Consider the following 12,875-nt stretch of genomic DNA (forward strand, 5'->3'; position numbering starts at 1 on the left):
TACATACCAATACTTGGCCAGTTTACTCCTGCATGCCCTTTGTGTCACATTTGTGTCACATTCTTGTGTAACCTACTACCAAGGTGAAGTTATTACTTCAGATGCATAACTTAATTTCAAGGTAGAAATCAGGTTAATAATTTGATCGTTATCCATTCTAGAACACTGAATATATATATATATTTCATTCCACTCTTAACCACTCATTCCCTTTTTTTTTTTGACATGAGGGTATTAGAGAAATTCCCCCCATTTCTCCAAAGAACATATCATATGCTGAGGGGCTCTCTATGTTTATTTCATGGAGTTACTCAACAAATGTTTCATAAGCAGGGACTAATTTCAATCAATAAAACTATTTTAAGGCAGAATAAATACATTGTTCTGTAGGGTAGACATGCTTGCATTTTCCTGTTAGTTTGATTGCCATGAAGGATGTACAACATAATAACTAAAAGAATGTATAGGCAATGACTTTCTTCAATGAATTTTGATAAATTATGTTGTCTCCTGCACCTGTAATACAAGAAAGGAACACAGGTAATATAGTAATGGAAGTTTTGTTAATATGAGCATATTACTGTGTTTTCTCTCCACATTTTCTTTAATTCTGACTGTGACATAAGAACATACCTGTTGAATTTTAGAGTCAACTCCATTATCATCATGAGTGCGCCAATACCATGTGTGTAGTGAAAAGTTACAATGTATCTGTTCTAAAGAGGCAATGTGCAAAGCAGAAACTATTAGTTATTTGTCTCATTTTCCAGGAATACACATGGTTACTACATAAATCATACATTTTTATTTGTTCCATGATAAGCATCTATGGCTAATTGTAAATAATACTTTATTTGTAAGTATGTGTGAGTGCATGTGTGCTCATGCATGCATAACTTCAGGAATGTCTTATGGACAGAGGATCATGATCCTCTGATCTATCGTTTAAGATGTGTTTGAGTTTACTTAAGTATATTCTAGAGGCTCTTCATCAGGTTCTCTGGAACAGGAGCATGAACACTTAAATGCTAAAATAACCCCAGTGCTAGACCCAAGGTTTTATTTTATTAGTTTAATAGGAGAGGGGGAGTGTAAAATGGGGCAGGATCAAGTATAGGGAGAGACAAGAGAGAAGCCCAGAGGGTCAGAAGAAGGAATAGAGATGTGCAGTTGCTGGGGGTTGCAGGGATCAAGGTGTTTCTCTAGAAAATCCTATAGACCTGGGAGGTGAAAGGCTCATAGGTGTCAATATGGGTGATCTTAGCTAACAAGGACCAACAGTGGGGCTATCAAACCTGAGGAGACCACTTCCTGTAGTTAGACAGGACCTTCAGAGGAGGAAATGGGTCACCAATCAGCATTCAAAAAATTGACCCAGATTTGTTTCTGTCTTAAAGAAATGCAGGGACAAAGCTGGAGCAAAGACTGAGGGAAAGGCCATTCAGGAACCAGCCGAATCTGGGAAAAGACCCATGCGCACGTACCCAACCCTGACACTATTACTGATTCTATGTTGTACTTTCAGATTGAAACTTAGCATGGCTGTCCTCTGAGAGACTCTACCAGCAGCTGACTGAGGCAGATGCAGATACTTAGAGACTACCAATGAACTGAGATCAGGGCCTCCTATGGAAGAGTTAGGGGAAGGATTGAAGAAGCTGCAGGGGATTGATTGCATCCCAATATAAAGGCCAACAGTGTCAAAAATCCCTGGGAGCTTCCAGTGACTAAGCCACCAACCAAGGAGTACATCAACTGGTCCATCTTGCTTAGTGCTTAAATGTCAGAGGACTGCCTTGTCTGGGGTCAGTAGGAGTGATGTGCCAAGTTCTGCAGTGACTCGACGCCAAGGAAGGGTGATGACCAGGGTGAGGTGGTGGTTGTGGGTAGGGTGTGTGGGGTATAGGCTCTTAGAATAAAACTGGAGGGGATGTGGCTTGAAGACTCTGGGAGGGGGAACTTGGGATAGGGTCAAAATTTGGAATGTAAATATATTAAATAATTCCTTAACAATAAAAACAATGTATAGTGGCTAAATCCCCACCTGTAGGTGAATGATATAGATAAGCAAGAACTTCTGTAAAGAAAGCAAATCACAATTCATGGAGATGAAGCCATATTTATTATCTAACCCATAGAGGTCAGGAAAAAACAGATACATACCAGTAAATTTATGAACTGGTACATAGAACTTCATTGGGCAAAATTAAAGAAGCATGTCTTCTAAATTGTTTATGAATTCTTTAGGCATTGATATCTGGTATTTTTTTTCTGGAAATCTTTTGTTGTTGATGCAATCAAGCTATGATAATGTCATTTTGGCTGAAAAATATTAATAGATCTCTGTAATAAATATAGTAATCCAAAACGTGGCTGAGTCATTGAATGACCTGCTGCAGATGCAGTGTGAGGATGGCTAATATGAATAACAATACATTGTTACTAAAACTTCTATTTATTGAAAATTTGTTTTGCCCTTCTAAAATGTTTTATTTTTTAAGGTAGGATTTTTTTATTCGATTGGTTTATTTACATTTCTAATGTTAGCCCCTTTCCTCATACCCACCTGAAAATATCCTATTCCACCACCCCTCTACGTGCTTACCAACCCCACACTTTCCTGACCTGACATTCTCCTACACTGGGGCATTAATCCTTCAAAGGGCCAATGGCCTCTCCTCTCATTGCTGTCTTAAAATATCATCATCTGGTACATATGTAGCTGGGGCCAAGGGTCCCTCCACGTGTAACGTTTGGTTGGTAGTTTAGTCCCTGGGAGCTCTGGGGTTACTGGTTGGTACATATTATTGTTCCTCCTATGGGGCTGCAAACCTCTTCAGCTCCCTGTGTCCTTTCTCCATTTCCTCCATTAGGGACCCTAGTCCATTAGTTGACTGTGAGCTAGGAGTATTTGATGCCCTTCTAATAAGGGCCAAAGTATCCACACTTTGGTTTTCATTCTTCTTGAGCTTCATGTGGTCTGTGAATGGTATCTTGGGTATTCCAACCTTTTGGGCTAATATCCACTTATCAGCAAGTGCACATCTGTGTTCTATTGTGATTGGATTACCTCACAGAGGATGATACTTTCCAGTTCCATCCATTTGCCCTAGAATTTCATGAACTCTTTGTTTTTAATAGCTGAGTAGTACTCCATTGTATATATATATATACCACAATTTCTGTATCCATTTCTCTGTTGAGGGACATCTCGGTTCTTTCCAGCTTTTGGCTATTACAAATAAGGCTTCTATGAACATAGTGGAACATGTGACTTTAATACATGTTGGAGCATCTTCTGTGTATGTGCACAGAAGTAGTATAGCTGGGTCCTCAGTACTATGTACAATTTTCTGAAGAACTGCCAAACTGATTTCCAGAGTGGTGCCTAACAAGATCTTTATAATGACAACACTGGTTGATATCACAAATTGTAAGAGTTAACCTCACAAGATCCAGCCCAAGGTAAATAGATACAGGCATGCAAGGACTGCGAAAAAGATGAATCAGTATTCACTAAGGAGGAAGCCTCTACATATTATCTAACACCAAGTGTCAGGAATAAAACTTGTACATACTAGCACCCTTACCAACTGGTACACAAAGCCCATGAACTACATAGAGATAAATTACATGAATTCTTTGTCTTGTTTCTTCTCAATGGCTAATGAAGTATTTGGGAATTGATATCTGTTAGTTTCTATCTGGAAATTTGTTTTATGTTCATGTAGTCAAATTAGGATGACATCATTTTGGTGGACACAGGTATGAATACAATTCAATAACATATATAGTAACCAAAACCATGGCTAATACATTGAATGAAATGCTTTAGTTTCTGTGTGAGGAGGGATAATATGGCTGACTCTACAGTGTTTGTAAAACTTACATTTATTGAAAATTGCTTTTTCCATTTAAATTGTACTTTTATAGTGTGTGATTATTATGCAATAAATATATTTTTCTGCCTTCTCTTTCCCTTACTTTCTTCCGAAATTTCTAATATACAATCCTTGCTTTCTTTTACTTTTACAGGCTACTTTTCATGAATTTTTGTTACACTCATATGCATATAGGTATATAAAATATATTGCAAATAGAAACAGTTTAGTCTAAGTAATGTATTCACATTATTTGCATGTGCATTTCATGGCTCAATCTTTTTGATTAGCCAAATAATTGGTGTGGCATTTCTAGTGGCTGGATTATTTTTTAGTTGAGTTTGGAGACAAAAAAGTTTCAAAAAGTAAACATTTCATTTTGATGAGTGGATGTACCCTTGTCTTTCCGTGTCTACTTTGGTATTTCTTTCTTCTTGTTGGTTTTTTTTTAAATTTTTAATTGGTTATTTTATTTATTTAAATCTCATATGCTATCCCCCTTCACAGTTTAAACTAAAAAAAAAACCCTATCCCACCCTCCCTCCACCTTCTTCTATGCAGATTCTCCCCTACTCACCCACTCATTCCTGCCTCTATGCCCTAGCATTCTCCTATATTGGGGCATCAAACCTTAACAGGACCAAGTTCCTCCCTTCCCATTGTTGCCAGATAATCCCATCCTCTGATACCAATGCAGCTGGAGCCTTGGTCCCTCCATGTGTATTCTTTGGTTGGTGGTTTAATTCCTCAGAGCTCTGGGGGGGTCTGGTTTGTTTATATTGTTGTACTTCCAATGGGATTGCAAACCTCATCATCTTACTCATCCTTCCCCTAACTCCTCCACTGGGATCCCCATGTTCAGTCTGATGGTTGGCTGCAAGCATCCACGCCTGTATCAGTAAGGTTCTGGCAGAGCCTCTCAGGAGATAGCCATATCAGGCTCCCATCTGCAAGTACTTGTTGGCATCAACAATAGTGAATGGGTTTGTTTGCTGCATATGGGATGGAATCCCTGGTGGGGCAGTCTATGGATGGCCTCTCCTTCAGTCTCTGTACCATTCTTTGTCCCTGTATTTCCTTTAGACAGGGGTAAATGTACATTAAAATTTTAGGAAGGGTGAGTGACCCCATCCCTCAACCAGGGGCTGTGCCTAACCTCTGGATATGGTCTCTATAGTTTCTCTCTCCCCCATTTTGTTAGATATTTCAGCTAAAGACATCCCCATTGTGTCCTGGGAGCCCCTTGCTCTGGGACTTCCTGTTGGCTACCCCCAGTTCCCATCCACCATTGCTACAGACCTCTGTTCAATTTCCTGACCCTCTGTACACATCCCCAGTCTCCTCCCACTCCTGATCCTGCTCCATCTTTTTTTCTCTCCCTCCTCCATTCCTTCAAAGTCCCTCCCACCCTCTACCTCTTGTGATTATTTTGTTCTCTTTTCTAATTAGAAGTGAAGCATCTGCAGATTGATATTCCTTCTTCATGACATTCCTGTTATCTGTAAGGCAAAGGACACTGTCAATAGGACAAAGCAACAACCTTCAGAATGGGAAAAGATCTTTCCCAACCCTACATCTGATAAATGGATAATATATGCCGCTGCTGCCTGTCATTTCTGCTGGGGCAGACTCTTCCCAGGTCTGCTATAGTGAAAACACCATTTTCTGATACATTCTAGATAATCAGCTGCACTCAGAGCATTTGAGAACCAGAAGCACTTAGGGACTTTGGGTCTGCTATAGTGAAGACACATTATACGATCCACCTGTGACAAGAGATCACTTCCCCCAAAAGGTAGTAGGCAAATTTGGCATAAGGCTGAATTTGTCCTGAATTGCCTTCTTCATCTTTCCAGGTTAGAAGTTTAGTGATTTAGTATTTAGCTCCTGTATTTGCTCCCCATGCAGGATACTGTCTTTTTCTATTTTCTGCAAAGCTTCGCCAAGACAGGGTCGCCTCAGGAGACCTTCCTGTGCCTGGACACTTGTCTGGCGCCAACCTGTAATTGCCCGCAGTTACATGGAATAGGTTCCCTAGAATGGAAGCTGGGGATGCATGGAAAGGTGGGGGAAAGAGATGGAGACCAAGACAACAGCACCTGCTCAATGCCTCAAGGTTTAATGGAGGACTCAGAATTTTAAGGTTTCAGGCAAGACTCTTCCCCTAAATTCCAGGGTGTGTTCTGGGGAACTGGTCTGGCTGTTCACTTGGCATTGGCTCCACTGCTCAGGCAGCTGGGTGGGTCACCTGCTTAATTCAAGAATTTGTAAATCTGGAGGAACAAAGAACTTAACCTTGGTCTGAGTGCTCTACCCTAGGTGGAGAGGATTATGGCTAACACAGGAATTTCCACTCAGAGGCTGGGAGAAGAACTTCATCTTGGTCAATGTCAAGTTCCTGCCAGGTGGCATGGCACCCCAATAAGGCTCTCTACACTGGATGTTTTCAGTCAGGAGCTTTTTGCATTTTGCATTTCTTTGACTGCTGTGTCAATGTTTTCTATCTTCTGCACCCGAGATTCTCTCTTCTTTCTCTTGTATTCTGTTGGTGATGCTTGCATCTATTACTCCTGATTTCTTTCCTAGGTTTTCTATCTCCAGTGTTGTCTCTCTTTGTGATTTCTTAAATTTTCAACTTCCATTTTTAGATCCTGGATGGTTTTGTTCAGTTCCTTCACCTGTTTGAGTGTGTTTTTCTGTAATTCTTTAAGGGCTTCTATCTGTTTACCTGTGTTCTCCTGTATTTCTTTAAGGAAGTTACTAATGTTATTCTTAAAGACCTCTATCAGCATCATGAGATGTGATTTTAAATCCAGCTCTTGCTTTTCTGGTGTGTTAAGGTATCCAGGATTGCTAAGGCGGGAGAACTGGTTTCTGACGTGCCAAGTAGCATTGGTTTCTGTTGCTTATGGCCTTGTGCTTGCCTTTGCCATCTGGTTATCTCTGGTGTTCATTGTTCTTCCTTTCTTTGGCTGGAGCTTGTCCCTCCTGTGGGCCTGTAAGCCTGTGTCAGCACTCTTAGGAGACCAGCTCTCTTCTGACAGGATCTGTGTGCAGATGGCTGTGGAGCATCTCAGCTCCAGGGTGCAGATGGTGACTGGACTGCTCCTGTCCCAGCTGCTCCACTGGATGCCCCGTGCATTCCTAACCTTTCCCCTCCAGACAGTTATTGGAAACAAAGTGTGGATCTCACCTCTACGCCCAGAAGTGAAGGCTCTGCTGGGAGATCCCACTCTCCTGGTGGGCAGTGCACAGAGAGAAGTGGAGCTGCCGGGCTCCCTGGTGCAAATGGTGACAGGAGGGCTCCTGTCCCAGCTGCTCCACTGATCATATGATGGTGAACATTTCTATAGGTGCTTCTCGGCCATTTGATATTCCTCACTTGAGATTTATTTGTTTACCTCTGTACACTGCTTTTACTAAGGCTACGTGTTTCTCTGGAGTCTAACGTTTTGAGCTGTTTGTATTTATTGGGTATTAGCCCTCTGTTGTATGGAGGGTTGGTAAAGATCTTTTCCCAATCTGTTGATGGCAGTTTTGCCCTCATGACAATGTCCTTTGCCTTACAGAAGCTTTGCAATTATATGAGGTCCCATTTGTCAATTACTGATTTTAGAGCACAAGTCATTGGTGTTCTGTTCAGGAAATTTTCCACTGTGCCCATGTGCTCAAGGCTCTTCCCCACTTTTTGTTCTATTGGTTTCAGTGTATCTGGTTTTATGTGGAGGTCCTTGATCCACTTGGACTTGAGCTTTGTACGAGAAGATAAGAGTGGATCCATTTGCATTCTTCTACATGCTGACCTCCAGTTGAAACAGCACCACTTGTTGAAAATGTTCTTTTCCACTGGGTGGTTTAAGCTCCTCTGTCACAGATCAAGTGACCATAGGTGTGTGGGTTCATTTCTGTGTCTTCAGTTCTATTCCACTGATCTACCTGCCTGTCTTTGTTCCCCTACCATGTGTTTTTTATGACTATTGCTCTGTAACACAGCCTGGGGTCAGGGATGGTGATGATTCCCACAGAAGTTCTTTTATTGCTGAGAACAGTTTTTGATATCCTGAAGCTTTGGTTATTCTAAATAAATTTGCTTATTGCCCTTTCGAACTCTATGAAGAACTGAGTTGCAATTTTGATAGGGGTTGCATTTAATCTGTAGATTGGTTTTGGCAAGATGGCCATTTTTACTATATCAATCCTGCCAATCAATGAGGATGGGAGATCTTTCCATCTTCTGAAATCATCTTCAATTTCTTTCTTCAGGAACTTGAAGTTCTTGTCATACAGATCTTTCACTTGCTTGGTTAGAATCACAAGGTTTTTATATTATTTGTGACTATTGTGAAGCATGTTGTTTCCCTATTTTTTTCTCAGCCTGTTTATCCTTTGAGTAGAGAAATGCTACTGATTTGTTTGACTTAATTTTATATTCAGCCACTTGCTGAAGTCGTATTTCAACTGTAGGAGCTCTCTGTTGGAACTTTTGGTGTCACTTAAATATACTGTCATCTCATCTGCAAATAGTGATATTTTGATTTCTTCCTTTCCAATTTTTATCTCTTTGACCTCCTTTTGTTGTCTAATTGCTCTGCCTAGGATTTCGAGTACTATATTGAATAGGTAAGGAGAGAGTAGACAGCCTTGTTTAGTCCCTGATTTTAGTGGGATTGCTTCAAGTTTCTCTTTATTTAGTTTGAGGTTGGATACTGATTTGCTCTGCATTGCTTTAACTATATTTATGTATGGGCCTTGAATTCCTGACTTTTCCAAGGCGTTTACAATGAAGGGGTGCTAGATTTTGTCAAATGACTTTTCAGCATCTAATGAAATAAATGACTGTGTGTTTTTTCTCTTTGATTTGTTCCTATAATGAGTTATTGTGTTGGTGAACATTTTATATATTGACCCATCCCTGCATTCCTGGATGAAGCCTACTTGAACATGGTGAATGATTGTTTTGATGTGTTCTTTAATTTTTTGTGAGAATTTTATTGAGTATTTTGCATCAATATTCATAAGGAAAATTAGTCTGAAATTTTCTTTCAATGTTGTGTCTTCGTGTGGTTTAGGTATCAGCATAATTATGGCTTCTTAAAACAACTTGGATAGTGTTCCTTCTGTTTCTCTTTATGGAATACGTTGAAGAATATTGGTATAAAACCATCTGGTCTTGTGCTATTTTTTTTGTTGGGAGACTTTTAATGGCTGCTTCTATTACTTTAGGGCTTATGGGAATATTTAAATAGTTTGTCTGATCGGGATTTAATTTTGGTACCTGGTATCTGTCTATAAAATTGTCCATTTCATCCAGATTTTCTAGTTTTGTTGAGTATAGGGTTCTGTAGTAAGATCTAATAATATTTTTGCATTTCCTCAGTTTCCACTCTTATGTCTCCCTTTGATTTTCTCAAAGAACCAACCCCTGGTTTTGTTGGTTTTCATGTAGTTCTTTTTGTTTCTACTTGGATAATTTCAGTTCTAAGTTTGATTATTTCCTGCTGGGTACTCCTCTTGGATGTTTTTTCTTCTTTTTGTTCTAGAGCTTTTATGTGTGCTGTTAAGCTGATAGTGTATGCTCTCTCCATTTTTTCTTTCTTTGGGGGACAGGGAAATGATTCATAGCTATGGGTGTTCCTCTAAGTGCTGTTTTCATTTTGTATATTAGCCATAAAATAAAGGATACCAATGCTATACACCACAGACCCAAGGAAGGTAACCAAGAAGAAGGTTCAAGTGAAGATGCTTGAATCTCACTCAGAAGATGGAATAAAACAGTCATAGGAGATAGACAAAGGGAGGGAACTGGGTGAGAGAGTGGATAGGGAGGTGAATGAGGTGACAGAGGGTTCAGGATCAGGTGGGGAGACAGAAAGGCCCAGAAGGCCAGGAGAATCAACGGAAATCTACACCTCGCAGGGTTGGGGACTGAGGCATCAGAAGACATGCCAAAAACCTGGGATGGGGGAGGCCCCCAGAAATCAGTGGGGACGACTTTAGCTGACACTCACAGCAGTGGAGATATGAAGCCTGAAAAGGACACCTCCAGTAGCCAGATAGGAACCCCAGTGAAGTGATAGGGACATCAACCCACCCACAAAATTTCTGACCCAAAATTGATCCTGTCTACAAGAAATGGAGGGGTAAAGATGGAGCAGAGACTAAGGGATTGGCCAACCAATAACCAGCCCAACTTGAGACACATCCCATGTGCAAGCACCAGGCCATGACACCACAATGATACTCTGTTATGATTCCAAACAGGAGCCAAGCATAACTGTCCTCTGAAAGGGTCCACTCAGAAGCTGACTGAACCATCCAAACAAGGGATGGAACTGGAGGACTTGTATTAGTCAGGGTTCTCTAGAGTCACAGAACTTATGGAATGTCTCTCTATATTGAGGGAATTTATTGTGATGACTTACAGTCTGTAATCCACCTAACCCAACAATGGTCAGCTGTGGATGGGAAGTCCAAGGATCTAGTAGTTGCTCAGTCACCACGAGGCTGTTTGTTTCAGCTGATCTTCTGTAGAAGTACTTTCGAACAGATGTGCTGGCAAGTAAGTGCAAGTGGGCAAAGAAGAGCGAATAGTCCTCCTTCAATGTCCTTATGTAGATCTCCAGCAGAAGGTGTGGCCCAGATTAAAGGAGTATGCCACCACACCTGGATCTGGAACATGCTTTATCCTAGGCTGACCTGGAACTCAGAGATCTCCTTGCCTCAGTCCCCTGGGATTAAAGGCGTGTACCACCTTGCCTGTGCCTAAGCTTTTCATGGCCACTATGCCTCAAGATCTCCATGCCAAGATCCAAATCAGAAACTTGTATCTTCCAGCCTCAAGACCTGGATCACAAGTATGCCCCTCAATTCTGAATTGTAGTTCATTCCACATGTAGTCAAGCTGACAACCAGGAACAGCTATTACAAGAATCTTATGGAAGAGTTGGGGGAAGGATTGAGGGCCTGGAAGGGGATAGGAACTCACAGGAAAACCAACAGGGTCAACTAACCTGGACCCCTGTGGGCTCTCAGAGACTGAATCACCAACCAAAGATGTTTGACTGGGCTGGACCTAGGCCTCCCCACGCATATGTAGCAAATGTGTAATTAGGTCTTCATGTGGGTCTTCCAACAGGTGGAGTGGCGTGTATCCCTAAAGCTGTGAAATATGTTTCCCTAACTTGGTTACCTTGTCTGGTCTCACTGAAAGAGGATATGCGTAATCCTGCAAAGACTTGATGCACAAGGGTGGGGGATACCCGAGGGAGGTCCTCTAAGAGGAGAAGGAGGTGGGTGACAGGGGGGAAGACCTGTCTTCTTGAGTGAGGGGAAGACCAAGAGGGAGGGCATAAACCAGGTGAATGAATGAATAAATAAGAGTGAATAAATAAATAAATAAATAAATAAATAAATATGTTTTTCTATTATTTTAAGTGTATGGGATATGGGAGGGGGTGGTATGGGCACACGTGTACAGTACCCAGTGCCCAGTGGTCAGAAGAAGTTATCAGATACCTCTAATGATGAAGCTAACAGGCAGTCATGAGTTACCATGCACACTAGCCACTGGGCCATCTCTCCAACCACAAAATTATTCCATTGCTACAGCATGACTGTAATTTTGATACCATTATGAATCATCATGTAAATATCTGATTTGCAGGATGTCTGGGACATGACCCCTGTGGGGGTTGTGACCCCCCCCATGTTGAGAACCACTGTTTTAGGGACTTGACGTGAAGTGTGAAATCCACAATGTGAGGTTACCTACTTGGTGTGGTTCCAGGCCAATGAGAGACCTTGTTTTATTGAAGAAGAAGAAGAAGAAGAAGAAGAAGAAGAAGAAGAAGAAGAAGAAGAAGAAGAAGAAGAAGAAGAAGAAGAAGAAGAAGAAGAAGAAAGAAAGAAAGAAAGAAAGAAAGAAAGAAAGAAAGAAAGAAAGAAAGAAAGAAAGAAAGAAAGAAAGAAAGAAAGAAAGAAAGAAAGAAAGAAAGCATCTAAGAATGGACACTTGAGGTTGCCCTCTGACCTCCACATGCAAACACACACACACACACACACACACACACACACACACACACACACACGAACATGCGCAGGCACATGGGAGAATCACTGTTGCCCAAGCTGGTCACACATTCCCCATTCTACTACCTTAGCCACCCAGTGCCAGTGTCACAGGCACGTGTCCCACACCCACACTCTCTGTGCCTTCTAAAGAGAGCCAGCACTGGGCAGTGAGGCAGAGAGGCAGGCATGGGTGCCTGGGGAGGGGCTCAGCTCAGCTGCAGTCAGGCCAAACAGAGGATCTGTACAAGCAGATCCCTGCTGTGCTCAGGATGTGAGCCCGCATTTTCACTGGGAACTTCTGCCTCTAACAGAACAGCTGGGACCTGTGGGACCTACAGTGCAGAGCATGGGCTGCAGGATGCTGGCACGCAGTCACTTAACAGGGAGGATCCCCATGAAAATGCAGGCTGTCAAAGGCTGAACACCAGCTACCAAGGGCAGAGGCATCCGGCATGCTCTCTGAGTTGAGCTGAATTCCTTGGGCCTCCTGGATTTTAGTGTCTGCCAGTGGCATACAGAGGATCCTGACCCAGCCTCTAAGGAGAAGAAGGAAATGGAGGGGGGAGTCAGTACTTTTGACTGTCCCCCCATGCTCCCAGACCCAAAGACCTGAAGGACATAAGGAGCCTGCCCATTCCCAGAGAAACACACACCTTGTCCTGGGATACAGCAAGACCTGCACCCCTCCTGCTGCCCCTGGGAGACCGGCCAGGCACCCTGGGAGCACGATCAGGCTCCTAACCAGCAGTGACCGTGAAGGGTGTCTGTTTTCTAAGCTGGACCTAGGATAAGTATCCACCACGCACAGAGGAAGGCCACAATGGCTATGAGGCCTCTGTCTTGGCCTATATACAAGACACTCAGGACAGGTCTCTGTCCCCAAGTCTCTGCTAAGACTGGCCGGTCCTGCACAATGATGCACTG

General features: G+C 42.1%; 1 pseudogene; it reads right to left on the reverse strand.

The window, feature by feature from the left end:
* LOC127670637 (leucine-rich repeat-containing protein 58-like) overlaps positions 1 to 12,875 on the reverse strand; it is a 57,685-nt pseudogene that overhangs the window by 40,719 nt on the left and 4,091 nt on the right.

This window comes from Apodemus sylvaticus, chromosome 20, assembly GCF_947179515.1.
Source record: "Apodemus sylvaticus chromosome 20, mApoSyl1.1, whole genome shotgun sequence".
Classification (NCBI taxonomy): domain Eukaryota; kingdom Metazoa; phylum Chordata; class Mammalia; order Rodentia; family Muridae; genus Apodemus; species Apodemus sylvaticus.